This window comes from Miniopterus natalensis, chromosome 14, assembly GCF_054644295.1.
Source record: "Miniopterus natalensis isolate mMinNat1 chromosome 14, mMinNat1.hap1, whole genome shotgun sequence".
Taxonomy (NCBI): Eukaryota; Metazoa; Chordata; class Mammalia; order Chiroptera; family Miniopteridae; genus Miniopterus; species Miniopterus natalensis.
This window is the reverse complement of record NC_142094.1, coordinates 18,243,812-18,260,235: the sequence shown is the minus strand read 5'-3', so window position 1 is coordinate 18,260,235 and position 16,424 is coordinate 18,243,812. Positions and strand designations below refer to the sequence as shown.

The following is a 16,424-nucleotide window of genomic DNA, read 5'->3' as shown; positions in this document are numbered from 1 at the left end:
ACTGTTTGGTTATATCCTTAGGGGAGAAAAAGTCTCGCCCTTGTAATTCTCTTCCTGCGTGGGTGTTGGGTTTAAGGCTGTGCATTTCATTTGCCTCACTTAATGTAAGCCACACACTCTGCCCCAGGACCAGCTACTCGGCATTTGCATTTCACACTTTGCCGTTTGCCAGTGATTCTTCGAAGTAATTTACTTTTATCGTCTTGCTTCAGATTTTCAAAGAATAATCCATCTAGCAAAGCACTTTATCCTTTCTATGTGTTCATTTTTGTTTTGAGGCTCTTTTGCAGAACTAATGATTTTTAATCAAATTTCTAGACCACTCATCATAATTAGGTTAGCATTATGAATTATGTACAGCTCAGCCTTACATCATAGCTCCTGTGATAGGTGAGTGAATTAGAGATCATCACAGGATTTCCACAGCTTTTCAGGGTGATTTACGACATTTAAAGAGAAATCTCCAATTTCCTCCCCTGTCACTTAAAACATTCTAGGAAAACCTGGGGTTTCCCCCCTTCCTTTTACTTTCTACCTGAAAATTCTTTTGCTTGTCAAATTCCCCCCCAAATCACTTAGCCTCTGTAGATTTTATGTAGCTAAGTTTGAAGAAAAATGTTAATCAAAATTGAATCTAAAAAATATGCTGAGCAAACTAAGTCATGCATAAAAGAGCCCTTACTGTATGATTTCATTGAGCTGACATTCTAGAAGTAATCTGGGCGATAGACATCAGAACAGCCATTGCTCCTGGGGAACATGAAGACACTGCATTGGTGGGACGGCGGAAATTAGAAACCTCGATCTTGATTGAGGTGGTTGTACATGGGTATGTGCATTTGTCAAAACTGATTAAATTGTACACTTAAGGTCCTGTGCATTTTACTCTGTGCAAATATACCTCAGTAAAAATATGGGAAAATTAATTATTACTCACCCGTTCTGCACATGTGTCATTTTAGATGCATCTTTAGTGATGATTAAAAGCTGTGGAAACTTTGAGGCAACGTGATGCCTTTTCCTTATAGCTCTTTATGGCTTAAAGGTGTTATATCACAATAGCAGTTCCTCTAAGTCATTGGATATTTGGAAAAAATTTGTCTGTCAGCGCTGTTAGCCAAGGATATTCAAGTGGGTACCTGCTGTCTGGGGTAGCTTTTATAGGAAGCCATTACTCTTCTAAAAATGTTCCCTTCTTCTGCCATTTGACTTATATGGAGGAATAATTTCTCGGCTAATTTTTTTTTTTTGGTGCATACTTCTGAAATACAAATCCACTTTTTCTAATGAATCATTATCATGTGCTACCATCAAAGGTTATTCACTGAAAGCTCAAGAAAAAAAGCAATGAAAACTAATTTTGATTGTTAATGGAAATGTATTTTTAGTCTTAAAGAGCTTCCCTCAGCAATAATTATAGTTATGCCTCTTGGGTGTTTTTGGACTTTTAAATTTACATCTAGTAGCTCTTTTTCATTTAGCAGTTAATCTTTCAACAGAGCTCTGCAAATTTGTTCTTTAGTCTCGTGTTAGGAAAGGATTGGCAGATTTTATTTCTTCTCCTCTCCTATTCAATTTCCCCCTCTTCATTGTGCTCGCAAGTGCCCCGGCTGCACTCATTTTGTGTTAGGCTGTGTCCTGGTGTTCCTGGGGGGGAGTAGGCATGGGGGGCCCATGGGAAAGTGAGACGGAGACCCTGCTTTCCTGCAGCCGGTGGGCATCTGTGGCCCAGCTGGCTGCCCCTGCTCCAGGCCGCGCAGAATTGTGGCACAGCGCGTGAGCTCATAACAACGTGTTTGCGGGAAGTGGGCAAAGCTCAGCATTGCGGCCCAAGACTGGGGAAACACAGCCAGCCTGTACAAAGACTGACTTACAGTTACTGCCCTGGCTTCAGACACAGTGTCTGTAGGCATGCTGGGAGGTTTAAAACAACAAGATGAAAGCTTGCGTAGCAACTCAGGTTGCTTGCTGGTTTTGCTGATTCTTTGCTGGTATCAGAAAGAGGCAGGGACAGCTTGAAGGACATGAGAAGAAAACAGGTTTGGAAAGAAGTTTGCTCAGGTTCTGCCCTCTGATTAAGAATCTGAGTGGTGCCAGTTAACCTGGTCAGCCTCATTTGGGAAAGCTCAAGCCCCTACTGAGGATCCTGCTCCTGATGAAAACTGACCTCCCTTGTGAAGCCACTGAGCAGCCAGCCATTTGAGTATTTGCAAAGCAGCCCTGAACATTGAGGAACAGTTAGAATTAATCCTGTGTACTGCAGCTCCGAGAAAGGAAGCCAGCCCCGCGTGTCAATAAATCTAGATCTGTTTGAAGCTAACGTCACTAAATCTTCGTCTTGACTGTTTGCTGGTGGTGTCAAGAGCTGCCCTGGAAGATGAATTTGAGGGGAGGGTGAAAAAGGAACCATATTAAACTGCAGCTCTGATAAGTTTAGTTAAGAGGCAGGAGATGTGTCCTTGCCATGACATTCAGTGGCTGATATTTGTTTCCCTTTAAATAATACGCTGTACATCTGTGAGAGTGATGGTTTAGGCTGGTGACATTGCATCTCCACCAAGGTTACTGCCTGCCGGACAGGCAGTCTCTCTCCTTTCCTTCTCTCTCCCACACCCTGTCAATAAATATCTACTTGTCTGAGAAGTGAGACACGGATTTTAGAGTTGACATCAGAGCATCTTCATTTCTAGAAGCAATGAGGTTCAACCCATGTGGGCATGTAGGGAAGGGTGGGAGGGAGGGCAGAGAGAAATTAAAGGGACTGTCAGAAGCAGTGTTAGTAATAAAATTGAACCCCAACAGCACCCAGGGGGGAGGTACTAGCACTTTGAGAATTTCTCCCTCAAAATCCTGTTTATCACAAGCCAGGTAGGTAAAATCTGGGGACTCAGGACTTGGGTTTCTGTTTTCTCCTGCAAGTCTTCTCTCTAGGGAATTGTTTTATTCTTACTGTAATTGCAGGTCTATGAGTTATGCCAGCAGTCAGCAACCCTCTTCTGCCAAGGCCAGGTGGTAAATATGTTTGGCTTTGTGGGCCATGCAGTCTCTGTTGTAACTACTCAACTCTTGCTGCAGCACAAAAGCTGCCACAGATAATCCATAAATGATGGGTGTGTCAGATTGTGGACACCGACATTTGAATTTCATATAATTTCCCATGCCATGAAAGATGATTCTTTTGATTTTTTTCAACCATTTAAAAATATAAAAATCATTCTTAGTTTGTAGGCTACGCCGAAACAGATGGTGGGTTGGATTTGACACATGGGCTGTGGTTTGGTCACCTCTGACCTATGATTTTGCTCTGTCTTGTTACTGTCCTTTTGTCAGTGTGAAGAGGTGGTGGCTGTCCCTTTTGGTCAGAGGGTGTTGCCAACCTAAAGATTAGGCCCATGGCCATATTCAACTGAGAGACATAGTGGATCTAGCTAAAAACAAGTCTGGGCTCTGAGGCAGAGCGCCCAGGTTCCCACACCAACCTTCTCTTAACACGACAATATAGCCTTGGGTTTGCTGTAACCTCTCTGAGCCCCATTTCCTGCTTTCTTTTTATGCAGTGGGCTAATTATATTTTCCTTGCCTGTGTGACATTGACTATTCTGTAGGGCAAAGAGTTAAGAGAAACGAGAGTTCATAATAAGCAATAAATCATTATATCAATGAAATACTTTGGGGTTATTGTCACTGTTTTACTAGTGTTGGCTCTACTTGCTAACTATGATTGTTGTTAGTATTAAAGGATTTTATCTTCTATATTTCAGCTGTGAAAACAGAACTGGAATTTGAATGAGTTTTACAAAGATGGAAACAAACCCCCCTCCCCCTCTTTCTTAGACTCCGATACTGGCTTGCTATTTCTGAGCCTCCTCCTTGGCTGTTTCCCCCAGTGTATCCTGGTGCTCAGCCCACAGGAAAGGATCAAGTGCAGCTTGAGAAGTGCCATTGCTCAGAAAGCCCTGCCCTTCTGTCTGCCCATCCTAGCTAACCTTTAAGACCCCCTTGAAGTGCCACCTCATCTTGGGGGCCCTCAACACACACAGCACTGTCCTGTGTAAATGGCTTGACCCCGCCCCAGGACCACACCTCTGGAAAGGTATCCTGTTGTCCAAAAGGTGTACACGTTTTAAGAAAAGAGGGTAAGAGCAAAGGATGGCAGTTGCAGGGCAGCCAAGCAGGATGTTTTTTGACAGGGTGCGTTCCACTGAAATCATTTACTACTGCTGCCCGATGGGAGAAAGATTCAGATATGAAATAAGGGGACGGTCTACAGAAGTTACTGTAGTAAGTGACATGATAGAGCTTTTCTCTTTTCAGCTATAACATCCCATCTGTGCGGCCTGTTACACGTTTAAAGCATTTTAATGTTCACTAGCTCTTTTGATTCTTGTTACAAACTTTTGAGGTTCGTGGAACAAAATTCTAATTCCCACTTGACCCCAAGGAGTGTGAGGCCCAAAGAGGTTAATTTACCTGTCCTGGCATCATGCGGACGGTTAATAATGAAGTTGAGACTGGGACCTAGCTCTGGTTACCATACCTCACCCCACTCCCAACCCCACACCGCTCTAAGCCTGGGTCACAGGCTCTTGCTATATGTGATATCCAAATTCTTGGGGGTAAGGACACATTTATGTATGGATATATTGAACTAGCTGTCTTTGAGTGTGTCAGCTTGTCTTATCTTTACTTCCCAGAATGCATTTGTGAAGCAGGTTTTTGAGCAAGAGGGTCCGTTATCACCTATTTTCAGCTTTTTCTCTTCTGGTCATACCTGCATTATGTAAATACGCAGAGTGTTTGCTTATTTATTCAGCTTGCAGTGGGAAGCCCGGTGCATTACTGATTCCCGGGCTCGCTCCTCAGCATAAACACCTTTGGTGGCTCCTCATTACTCACCTAATGAAGTGTGAGTTTTTTGAGCTGGCGCTTCAGGTCCTCCATAATCTGCTTCCAGCCTGACTTTCTGCCTAACCTTCCATCTCGGGGGAAGCCCCCGCCTCTCCTTCACTCAGCTCCCTCCTTCCTCCCTCCTCCCTCCCTCAGCATCTAGTGCTTTGATCCACCAGATTCTTCCACTTTCTCATGTATCTTCAATTTTCCTTCTCCAAAGATAATTTCCTATTACCCTGTCATGATGCATGTGTTTTCCCTACTCTTAAAACAAATTCTTCTCATAGATAACAGTATGGTGGTTCCCAGAGGCATGGGGAGTAGGGAGTGGTAAAAGGGGTCAAATATATGGTGACGAAAGAAGATTCGACCTGGGGTGGTGGGCACACAATGCAATGTACAGATGATGTATCATATAATTGTACACTTGAAACCTATATAATTTTACTAACAATGCTACCCCCATAAATTTAATTAAAAACAAAATAGAAAAACATGTTCTTGACCCTAACTCTCCCTCATACTATTACCTTTTCCTCTCTTGATTCTATTTATTGAAAGTGTCTACCCAGTGTTCCTGACATGGGCCTCCAGGGGATAACTAAGCTCTGATGTTCTCAGATAGGAGCAGACTGTCTTCTGAAAGCTGAATCTGGCCCACCATCAGTTTCTGTAGGGCTTGGTGAGCTAAGAATGCTTCCTACATTTGTTTTAAAAGTTGAAAAACTTAAAAAAGAATTCTGGCACATGACAAATATATAAAACCTAAATTTCAGTGTCCATAAATAAAGTTTTATTGGCACACAGCCACACCCATTCATTTGGTATTGTTTATGGCTGCTTTGGAGCTACAAAAGGAAAATAGAGTAGTTGCGAGAGACCATATGGCTCTTTACAGAAGTTTGCTGACCCCTGTCCTAAGGCACTGATTGTAACTTCTGTGCATTTAGAAAGTTCCTGGTTATGTACCAGTCTTGGGATAATTGAGAAACCAGTCATGGAGATCACATTCAGGGATTTAGATGAGGAATTCCTGTTGGAAAAGACTGCCTCTCTCCCTTTTTCCTGAGAGCTTTGAATCTTTCTGCTCTCTGTGAATCTTTCTGCTCTTTGCCCCAGGACCCTCCCAGGAGCTGCATGAGTGTGTGTGTATAAGCCACGCTCGGCCTGGGAGTGCAAGGGAGCCAGTGCTCCCCACAGGGGCAACCTTCAGCTAATAGAAAACTGCCTAGCCTCCTGTCCTTCAGACGGACATTTCTGGGAGGACTTCTACATGCTTCTTAGGCAGACTGGAAAAGGAATCATCTCAGGCTCTGCTTTCAGAGGGATTCAAACTAGGACACAGGGCAGTCTTCTAAAAGCTACTGCCCAGACATCCTCAGTGGCTTTCCCGGCCTCCCCAACATGGGACTGATTGTGTTCCGGGTCCGCGGCTGCCCAGGTTTGATACCAGCCTGTCTTCCCAATGTCATCCTCCCTTGCTCACCTTTCCTCTTTGTTCTAGTCAAACTGAGTTCCTTAAGGCGGACATTCTGCTTTGGTCATCTTTGGTTCCATTATTTTGCTCAATATCCAGTAGACGAGGCAACTATGTTTTAGAGAATGAATGAACGGGTATGTTTATCTTCACGTGTCCATCCTTAGGCTCCTGTCCTCATCACTGCTTAGTAGTGACCTTTCCCTCCACTAGGTTGCAAACACTATATCTGCATCACTCTGGTAAGTTTTGATCTCCACTTTGTATTTACTTACTAGTCTTAACTGCTAAAATGCAAATTCCTTGAGGGAAGGAATCTTGCTTATTTTTCTTTGTATCCCCCCATAAATCTTATGGGAACATGTGTAATCCATAAATATTGGTTGAATGACTGAGCAACTGTCTCACTCCTTTTCCAGGCGTCCAGCTCCTTTTGATTGAAATTGCTCTTGTCTCCAAACAAGTCCCACAGTTCCCTGTTTCTATGAATTGAGGCTACTTGTTTCTCTCTTGCTCCTTATACGTTCTTCTTACGGTGGTCACTTCATGGAAATTCTGTTCATCATTCAAAACTCAGCTTCAGTATCATCTTTTTCATAACGTCTTTCCCCCCCCCCCCCCCCCTTTCCTGTATGCTGCACATGTGTATTACTCTGCTTTAAGCAGAGCAGTTTCACTTGGCTTTGTCTTTCATACTTTTGGGAGATGATAAGTGCCTTTAGGACAAGGCTGGTTCCTTCCTCATTGTAGCCAGTAGCTGGCTCAGTGTCCTGGAATCAATAAATATCTCTTGGAATGAATTACTCTGAATAGGTTAAATCATACCATCATGCCTTTTCACTCACAGCATCTTAACTGGTGTCCCTTGACCTATCTTTGTGTGAATTTTCTTGAGTTTCATTTTGGTAATGGAAGAAATATCAAGCAGAAGGAAAAGATATATATATCTAGAGCCAGTCAGCATGATCTACTGTGTTTGAACATGAATATTGGAACATAACTTACAAGAATGCTATTTCAATTATTTGTAAAATATTTAAATAGTATAATCCAATTTACATTCTATCATTTCCAATGCTGTAAAATTTACTTTACACCAAAGTTAGCTCAATCACTTTAATTCAGTCTGGGAAAACAGTACAAATGAAAGCTTAATTTGTATTTAATCTCCCCTTTTGTTTCTACATTATTGCCTTCGAATCATTCCTTTTAGTGATTGAGATTTAAACCAGAGAGAGGAAAAAGGCTTGATAAAATATTTGAGAAGAATATAACCCATAATGAAAAGTTTGGTGTAAATGTTTTAAAATTTTAGCTGGCTTTGTTCTTTGGGGTTTCAGTTTGCAGCTATGTCTGTTAAAACCTGTGATATGTGTGGGTTACTTTGTCAGAATTGCAGGACTGTGACTCTCAGGCGTTTAAATCCAGGTGAGTCATGTGGAGCAGGTTACTTTTATGCCCTATATATGAAGACTGGCAGGGGATACAAATGTGAGTAATTATTATTTAGTGTGTTGATCATGCTCATACATTTCTTAATGGCTTTATGATCATTTTGGTGAGTTTTCCTCTCTAAACGCTGGCAGTCTTCCAGCTGATGTCGTCAGCAGGGAGCTGTGGCAAGGAGAGGTGGCAGAATAGTGACTAACCACAACTCACCTGTCCCCATGTAGCATCAGATCTGAGTGGGGGTGAGGGGAGTAGGGAGAGGGAGGTACTGGGATGGGCTAGAATGACCAAGTGGTGTGCTAGTGCTCAGAACAAAACAACCTCTTCTTGTTTCTTTGTCTGCCCATTGATGGAATTTATAGAAGTGTTAAAGAGACTCATACTTGCGCTCACCTGGGCCCTCTCCCTCATCTGACTACTCATCCTACCCCTCCCACCCCCAGTAGCCTCCTTAAGGCTGAGAGGAGCTTCAGTGAAGAGAGCACATGCCCTGGGATAATGAATGAGTGATTACAGGAGGAAAAAAGGGGTCCCAGCTCATTCTTAGAGCCAAGAAGAGTTAGAGGACACAACTGCATGTTACGCTTTAGAGAGATTTCAGAAGGATGTGTGTGATTTCATGGGCTTAGACTCTAAAAGGCAAAACAGCTAAAGAGGGATTTTTCACAGTGCCATCTCTCAGAAAAGAGGAAAAAGGAAAGGCACCTGGATACCTGTATAGCTACAGGGGACAATATTTTAAAATGGGGCAGAATGGGAACGGAAATGATGAGTTAAGCTGGGGGTTGGCATCATGCCTGGGCAGAGGAGGCCTCTGCTTTCTTGATGGGATTCAGTCATCCTCCAAAGCATCTCCCTCACTCTGGGTGACATACTCATTCAAATTCTCACCCATGCCCGGCTGGGCGTGGCTCAGCGGTTGAGCATCGACCTAGGATCCAGGCGATCGGGGTTCGATTCCCAGTCAGGGCACATGCCCGGATTGCGGGTTACGCAGCCGATCAGTGACTCTCTCATCATTGATTTTTCTGTCTCTCTCTCTCCCCCTCCTTTCCTCTCTCTGAAATCAATAAAGATATGTTTAAAAAAAAAATTCTTACCCATAAAGTTACCGTCTTAAGATAAGTGGCACCATGTTGTTTCCTAGTTAGGGTGTGAGCTCCTGGAGGGCATGGCCTACACCTATTTGCATTCGTGGCTCCTACCCCTAATACAGTGCTGGTCTTATACTAAATGGGCAGTAGGTTGTGTGGATAAATGGGTGAATGAAATATGTTCCTTATTGGAGGGTATAAATAATTAGGCCTATTAACTGGTTTTAGATTAGCCTAATAGGCAAACTAGCTTAGAGGGTAATAGGATGGTAAGTTTTGAAGACTTGGAGGTAGTATAAGGAAATGCCACCTTACTTAGTAAAAGCAAAACCCAGAACCTCCCAGGATTCGTTAGGAATCTCTTGGAGGGTGAGGCTAGTGATCTAACTGCCTGATTTTCCCGTGTGTGATGCAGCCATGCTGGTCCCCAGGGTAAGCTGTTTTTCAGTCTGCCCTGTAACAAATGAGGCAGACTGGCCCAGTTCTTTGGGATATCAAGAAAGTACTGGAGTGCAGTCCGTCTGCCTTGCAGAGACCTGGGTTCTGATTCTGCCTTGACTAGCTGCCTCCTGGGGCTCTGGGCACTGTCACGTTTGTTCTACTCCACCTGGGCCCTCTCCCGCTGGCTTTTGCTTTCACATGGTGGATGCTTTCCTGAAGTCATAGTACAAGGAGCACCCTTCTAGCATCTTCCAAACCTAGGCCAAGGCAGGCATATCTCTCACACTTACCTAGGTCTGCTCTTTTGGACATTGTTTCTTGCCTGGACACAGGTGACTACTGACAGGGATAATCTTACTACTCAGGTATGCTCCCAATTGCCGGCCCACCAGAGGTGTAACCGTACAGCTGATTTTACCATAACCTAGTGCAATGGCAATAGCAGAACTTCTGACCCAAGTCATGCAAGGTGGCAGATGGGCATTTTCTCACAAGGGTCAGCAAGTTCAGAGTGCAGGGACCACAGGGGTGAGGCACCAGGAAAAGGGACAGAAATTCTGAATACTCACCTGGCTTCTGCAAAGTTTTGCTTCTGCTAATCCTGCTTGCAGACTCCTTTATCCTTGGAAACTCCCTCTTCCTCCCTCTGGGTCCCTGTCACACTGTGATGGCAGCCACACTTTAATTGTCAGTCACCTTGAGCCCTGGGGCCTGCATCAGCAGTCCAGCATTCATGGTGGTCATTCCTGCCTCAGATTAGCAATAACATGGTTGTGCTAATGAAAAATGCCAGCAAAGTCCCTACAGATGTCACTGCACATTGCTGCACTGATGTGTACGCACTGTGTCCAGCAGAATATGAAGTCTGGGGAGGAGAGTGGGAGGAGGTGGAGGAGATGCAGGCGGGCTTCCTGCCCCTTCGTTGGTCATTTTCACACCAAAACATGGGGTTTGGGGCCTTGAGGTTGTTATGAGATATCACTGGAGCTGGGACTTTTTAGAGAGGGGTTTTATTTTTCCTTTCCCTCTTCGGTGACTCTCACCTTCGAATGCACCTTTCTGTAGGCATATGCCACGTTGATTTACTTTTTCCATTTCTTGGAATGATGCAAAGTGTCTGGGCTCTGAAGAATCAGGGCTGTAGTTTCCACATTTCCTTTATGGAGTATCAGAAAGTTACTCGAACAAACCGCTTGTTATAATTTCCTGTTTTGATTAGCTGCTTCTACACATGGGATTCTTAAGAGAAGCTTAAAATTTCTATAAAGCTAGAGATATTCCCTTAGGGTTATGCAGTGGGTGCAATATTTAAGCCAATTCAATTAAAAAAAAAAATCATTGCTGTTTGGCATCCTGATTCCTTTGTTTGCATGTCATTAGTGTCCAATGAGTAGTATGCATTTCTTGTAGTCATTGTTGAAACCCAATGTATGGAAACAGTGTTTATACCAGCAGCTGTTACAAATCTGGGGCTATGGATTAATGTCAGCTTCTGAATGTAGAGTGCTTTACTTAATTCCACCCAAGGACAGATGATATCATCTAGGAAGAAGGAATATATTAGAAACTGTCAGCCAGAAGGTAGTAAAAGGAGGTGATATGTTATGAGGAGTACTAAAAGGTCATTCAAAGAAGAGATATTGCTAATAACTCAATTAAAATTTTCACAGTGACATTTTACAAATTTCTGTGTAAGCCCTAAAACATTTTCAGAGCTAGCTAAATTCATACCCTAGATTGGAAAAACGGGGGTCAAACAGGATTCACACAATTCCTTTGTGAGATGAACAAATTGGGGCAATCTCATTTCCTAGGAAGTTCTGACCAACCAATTTAATAAGAAGCTCCTTTGGTATCTAGGTGAGGGAGAGGAAATTTACAAGTACCTCTTTTTACTGAGGATTTCCCCCTTTCTTCTGCTAGTCTTTGGGGCAGGGCAGCCAACTCATTTTGGCCCTTGACTTTCAGGAAACCAGTGTTTGCCAGCCTGGTGCTTCATCGTAGTTATTTTCTGTATCTTGTGCCTAGAGAGCCAAAGAGTCCATGTTCTTCCTTGGAGGCAAGTGGTACAATTACAAGTGAGGACAAGGGCTGGCTGGTGCATGGCCCTGCCCCAGGAGAAGTGCTCTGGGACCAGAGGATGAGCCATGGCTGCCATGGCTGAGAAGTCAGGCTTCTAGGACAGAAAACAGGGTGACAGGGTTCCTAAAAGCCAGCCAACCCATCTGCCTGCTGTCCTGTTCAGAAGGGATGTTCCCTTCTTGGAGATGTTCTCGCCTGTGGTCCACCTGACTTCTCTTGGCCGCTCTTTCTAATGTTGAAACACTGTGAGTGTCACTCAGCTCTTCTTCCTGTCTAATGAATGTAAGCATGGTTATTTCCTTGGTATGTTTTTCCACAGTCGTGGGGAAGTGATCGATATGTATGAATGTATGTATTCAGTAATTGCTTTAGCAGTCTACTGTGGGCTTGGTGCTAAGGATGTGGTGATGAGGAAGAATGGACACGGCTGCTGTCCACATGGTGCTTACCATCTAGGGGAGGTGAGTCATTAAGGAACCACATGTACCTTGGCTGACACAGACAGGTGTCAGATCACGGCTGGGGCTGGGGCTGGGGCTGGGGAGAATAAAAACCACAGGGCTATGATGAGACTGAATTGAATTTAGGGAGCTTTGGAAAAGCTTCCCTGATGAAATGATGCCTCCCCTGGGAGCTGAAGGAGGTAGAGTTCATTGGGAAAGAAGAGGAGAGGGAAGAGAAAGTGCAAAGATTCTTGACTAGAGAGAGCTTGGTGGTTACAAGGTGCGGAGAAGAGGCCTGTGTGGCTGCTGGGGAGAGAATGACAGGGAGAGCTGAGCCTGGGGAGGTGCGTAGGATCAGTGCGTGGAAGGCCTTAGAGGCAGTGGTAAGGTGTTTCACTTTTTAAAGTGTTCGGTAATGATAAAGACTACATTCAAGCCAAGCCAAACCCAAACTGCCTCTTTTCACGGTAATATATTCCCAGTTCCTTTTCTCTTCAGCTCTGGAGACCTGTATTGGAACTTGCAGCTGAATTTTTAACATGTTTTTGGGGGTTGAGATTCCTTCTTCAAAGGTGATTGGCATATCACTGAGAACAGCAGCTATAGAGAGCCTAAAAATTTGCCATGGGCATGTCAAGACGAGGTATCTTAGAGTCAGAAACTGTTGCCTGGTTGTCACGTGCCCAGAGATATGTGACTTTGCCATGTATTGTATACACAGGAGGCACTTAATAAAGACTCACAGATGAATCAGAGGTGACACCCAGCTCTGAGGAATGCAAAACCAAGTTTTATCTTTTCTAGCCATCTGAACATCGTTCATAAAGAGGGCCTGGGGAGAAGAGATGGGCATGACTGCATCTGCTTCGCAGTCCTATGTGTGCGCTTGGGACACCTGATGCCAATTCCATGATGGCACATTTGTCTTATTAAGTGTAAGCCAACTTCTCCTTCTCTCCTGCCGCCCTCCTGACAGTGGCTGTGGAGGACAGGGACATGCCGTGAGAGCCCAGTTAATATGGACTGTAAAGGGAGGTGGCGGCTGCTGGGGAATGCTCAAATGAAGACAAATGCATTGTTAAGTTTTTATGGACCAAGGCTGCGCTTTCATTAAGCATAATTTACATAACATAACTAATGCTCAAGGCCAAACAGTCCTTGTGGCCCAGTGACAGCCCCTGACAACCTATGGACGCAAGGCCTGGCACACACTCCCTCAGGTCAGGAAGCGCCCTCCTTCCCCTTGCTGGCTCAGCATGATGGCTCCTCAGAGCTCTCTGACCTCTCAAGCTACATGCTGATGACATCAAAGCTTCTCAGTCTCCTTCACAGGGCACCAGCCAGGCACTGTCCAGCAGGGCTCGGCTGCCATGTTCCTTCCTCTCGCTTCGTTAGAGGCTGGCTTCCTGATGTGAGACCTCTCTAAGCCCTAGCTGGGAACTTTCTGGGGTTCATCTTGGTCTTGAGAGAAGTTCCTGTTTCCCCCTCATGTTGAGCCAAGTCGGCCCTGGGTTAAGATGTTGGAGAGTGAAGAGTGGGCTATAATTAGAGCTGCCCATGGGCGTCAGCCGCTCGCCTCGGAGGTGAGGATGTCTGCTGGCGTCCCTGGTGTGCTCAGCAGTGGCCTTTGTCCGCACCCATCTTCATTACATGTTAATACCAGTACAGGCGCTCTGAGGTCGGCTTTTCCACCTCGCAAGGCAAGGCAATTATCATTTCCTCTCACCGCAGGGGTAAATGTTCGGCATCACATGATGGATTTTTGCTGGTAATCAGAACTTTCTGCCCATTGGTCTTCAGGACATACTTTTGTGTTGACATTTACAAGGTATGTGTCAGGCTGAGCCGGGTTTGGAGTGAGAGAATGAGAGAGGTGAGGGGAGAGAGGACCATTATATTCAATTTAATGATGACAATTTTCCTACATTTACAACTTCCAGAAGTAAGAGACAATAGATATGTGTCTTCTGCTTGCATGCACGCTGAAGGAGATGACACGGGGAGATTCTGTTAGCGGGAATGGTGATATATTACCTTAATGATTTCATTGCTTGCCAAATAAAAGAAAAATTCTCACTGTGGTGCAGACCTGTCCTCATCAAGCTATTCATTGTGAGGCATTTGTTGTTAAATTGGAGGCATAGGAAGGAATTCTGACCTTCCATAAGCTGCTTTCGGGTTTTTTTTTTCTTGGTTACCTTGAAATTCTCTTTCTTCTCAGTTTACAGGACATGCATAAGCAATTGGGTATTTAATATTGAGGCCCATTAATGGATATAAGGAGCTCTAAGATTTGGGCAGGTGGGTGTTGAATTAATGGAAAATTTCATAGAGTTCAATGGAAGCTCTCCTCCATTATTGTACCTAGTGATTGGAAGGGCAGGTGACTGCATGTCTGTGTGTGTGCGCATGTGCGTGTGTGTGGTGGTGGTGGTGTGTGAATCGTGGATGATTTGAACAAATCCCCAGCATACGAGGTTAAGCTTGAGGTGGTATCCTGTGATCTAGGTAGGATCCAATATGTAAATATAAATATAAAAACAATAGCAAAATATGTGTTTATTTATGAAGTGCTATAGCAATACTTGCCTAGTAGAATGGTGTGACTACTAGTTGTTATAGTTCAGTCCCAAAGTGAGAATAAAACCTCACATAAAAGTATGTATTAATAGAAAATAATGATGCACTAGAATACATTGATTCAAGCACATTTTCAGAAATATATTTATTAGAGAAAATTAGATCTTCATAATTGTGAATTAAAATAAGGGGTAGTGTTGAAGGCCTGGGTAGGAGAATTCATTTCTCCCAAAATATCATCCTCAACTTAGCAGGTTTCCATGTGGTTGAACTCAGGTATTGGCAAACTTTGATCCATATGCCAGATCCCAATAGGCTATCTGTTTTTGTAAATAAAATTGTATTGGAAGACAGTCATGTCCATTCATTTACTATCATCTGTGGTTACTTTCCTGCTATCACTTCAGCTTTGAGTTGTCTTTACATATGATTTACTTTCTGCAAAGTCTAAAATATTTACTATCTGGTCCTTCACAGGAGGTTTGCAAGCCTCTGGTCTAGATGCATATCTGCTTTATAACACTGATTCTACTACCATCAGGCAAGGGGGTCTTCAGTTGGAATCCTACCTGAGTTATGATAAGGAAGAAAGGAAGGAAATGAATTTTAATCTTGTTCAGAAGCCTGTTTTAAAATCCAGTCACCAGCTGCCCATTTTTAGTGTTCATGTGACCTCCTGCTAATCCTAGGAGAATGAAATTAACCACTCTGGAACAAACATTCAATCTTTTTACTTTTTTCACTTTCTTGGGAGAGTAAGAAATATAGTCAATGACTCTGGATTCCATTACTATGTAAGAGCTCTTTAAAAACATCTAACCATCTGCTTAATGGCCGGTAATATGTTTCTAATGGTCACTCTCAATAAGACACTTTTAGTTCACTGCTGTATAATAGTCATCCAATAGCCAAAAGGCTCCTGAAGTTAGATGGTCAAAGGCCAGTCCCAAGCTCTGTAGTAGCAGAGGCCTGGAGTCACATATGAAACACTCCTGTTTGAGGAAGCCTTGGGCATCCAGTGAGTGCCTGGTTTCCAGGTAGATTAAACTAATACAAACTTAGAATTTATATTTTTGGGGGCATTCACATGTTCAGCTACAATTGCATCTGGAGATGAGCTCAATTAATATCTGTCCTTTCATTTCAGATGACATACACTGAATGGTTGTCACTAAGAATACAGCATCCCTGGCCTGGGCCCAGCAGCTGGTGATGACTTGGCAAACTATGCATTTCCTAGCTTCAAACAGACGAAACTGCAGACAAAACAAGCCATTAACTGAGTAAATACTGTGTTTCTGGTTGGCTTCTGTAAGAATAAGGAGATTAGCGCGAGTGTTTACTGTTCATAATTATTAGTAGGAAGCAAATAGTAGGCTCAGGCTGACGGAGATGGTTTCATTAAATCCAATTAACACCCACTTGTTTATTCTTAATTACCTCTGCTTGATGACAGAGGAGTATAGATGTCGCTGGGTCATCAATATACATGTATTTGTAATGCCATATCCTGTTAATTTGGGGGCTGGTCATTTGATATGGTCTCAGTAGAAGGAGGAAAGTAAAATGTCTGCTTGTCAAGATTTTGGTAAATACTAAGGGCAACAAAAACAAGATTCCTAAAAAAGAGACATTAGGACAGAATGGGTTTCTCTGTAGCAATCTGGTTTGGACATGTCATCTTTGGAGTTGCCTCAATACCCGCTTGTTTGAGAATTTCTTTTCACCTGTCCATTTTTGCTATGGCACAGAAAGGAAGGCTGTGGCATAAAGATCACTGATAAATTGTAGTGTCTGAATGCAAACTTTCTAAAAAAGAGCGAGCCATATATATATGTATATATACATGCCAAACGGTATGAAGCGAAGTCCCCACGGAACGGGGTTTGTGGAGGTCTGAGAAAGTGAGGAAAAAATCAGCCTCTGTCTGAGGAACTTAACGACCAGCCTGGTAAAGAATATAAAATG

At 43.5% G+C, this 16,424-nt stretch overlaps 1 protein-coding gene across 1 annotated transcript in view; it reads left to right on the top strand.

Annotated features, from left to right (window-relative positions):
• The window catches only part of LRMDA (leucine rich melanocyte differentiation associated), a 957,694-nt gene that overhangs the window by 381,343 nt on the left and 559,927 nt on the right, over positions 1–16,424 (top strand). The window lies entirely within an intron of this gene.